This window comes from Ipomoea nil, unplaced genomic scaffold (assembly GCF_001879475.1).
Source record: "Ipomoea nil cultivar Tokyo-kokei standard unplaced genomic scaffold, Asagao_1.1 scaffold3316, whole genome shotgun sequence".
In the NCBI taxonomy this organism is placed as follows: Eukaryota; Viridiplantae; Streptophyta; class Magnoliopsida; order Solanales; family Convolvulaceae; genus Ipomoea; species Ipomoea nil.
Genome location: NW_017619744.1, coordinates 213086 through 214325, shown reverse-complemented (window position 1 = coordinate 214325; position 1240 = coordinate 213086). Strand labels below are relative to the sequence as shown.

The window sequence follows — 1240 nt, the reverse complement described above, 5'->3', positions numbered from 1 at the left end:
ATATTGCTAGAACCACAGACTTGGGGAAATACCTGGGAGTCCCAGCTCTACATGGCAGGGTAACCAGCAACTCTTTCTCTGATTTGATGGACAGAATCACGAGTCGCCTTGAGGGTTGGAAAGCTAAGAACCTTTCTTTAGAAGGCCGAGTAGTCTTGGCCAAATCGGTTCTTAATGCAATCCCAGTCTACACTATGCAGACCGTGGCATTACCTAAAGGTATATGTTCAGAGATCGAGAAGAAAACTAGATGTTTTATTTGGGATGGCAACAAAACAGATACCAAAATGAACCTAGTGAACTGGGAGCTGGTCACAACATGGAAGGAAGCTGGTGGCTTTAGCGTAAAACGCCTTCACGAGAAGAATATGTATTACATGGAAAAGCTAGGATGGCGGCTCAAGACGGGACTACACAGCCTTTGGGCCCAAACTCTTAGTGCGAAAAACGGAAGACAAGGGGAGACACAAGGTGGCATTACGGGAAGGAAGAAAGTCTCAAATGCTTGGCGAGGCATTTCAGCGGCTCGGGAGAATATGGAGGCGGGGTTAACTAGTATAGTTCGGAGTGGAAACAATACACGGTTTTGGATGGATAAATGGATAACAACCGAGCCCTTTTATGAAAGCTTACGTATTTCGCTAGCGCTCCCGGACCTCTATGCAAATGTTAGGGACTACTGGGATGAGATGAGGGGATGGAAGTGGGAATGTCTTGAAAATGCATTGCCAGCATACTTAAAAGAGAAGCTGGCGGGCTTCGTACTAACTGATAAGTGCTTAATTGTCTATATTTTCTCCCCTTTCACTAGGCCATTTTGCTCATATATTCTTCCAAATTTCATGAGATTAGGACTAAATTGTGTTATTTTGCAAGGAGTTTGGTTTGAAAAGCATTGGAAGCAAAGTTGAGTATTTTCAGGCATTTTGGTGGACATTGGAGTCAAATGGAGCGTTTTGGATGCATTAGAAGTCAATGGGAGCCAAGGAGAAGCTAAGAGGATGGCTAAAACACTTCAAAAGGAGCCTAAGAGTGGTGTTTTCAATGGTGTTGGTCATTTGGGCAAACCAAAACAAAAGAGGAGCAAAAGATCAATGCATTGCAATTTTCGCTCATTTCGACCACTGTTCGGTATTTTGACTATATCTCAGCCTAGGAGTGTTGAAATTAAGTGATTCTTGTTCCATTGGAAAGAAGACTCAAAGGGATACAATTCTTATAAATACATCAAAGTCTAAAA

The 1240-nt window shown here is 42.8% G+C and overlaps 1 long non-coding RNA gene across 1 annotated transcript; it reads left to right on the top strand.

Annotated features, from left to right (window-relative positions):
- Nucleotides 1–841: 841 nt before the first annotated feature.
- LOC109169634 lies at nucleotides 842–1188 on the top strand. The gene is made up of 2 exons (XR_002052275.1): nucleotides 842–929; nucleotides 970–1188. It is a non-coding gene; the product is annotated as an uncharacterized LOC109169634 (long non-coding RNA).
- Nucleotides 1189–1240: the final 52 nt, after the last annotated feature.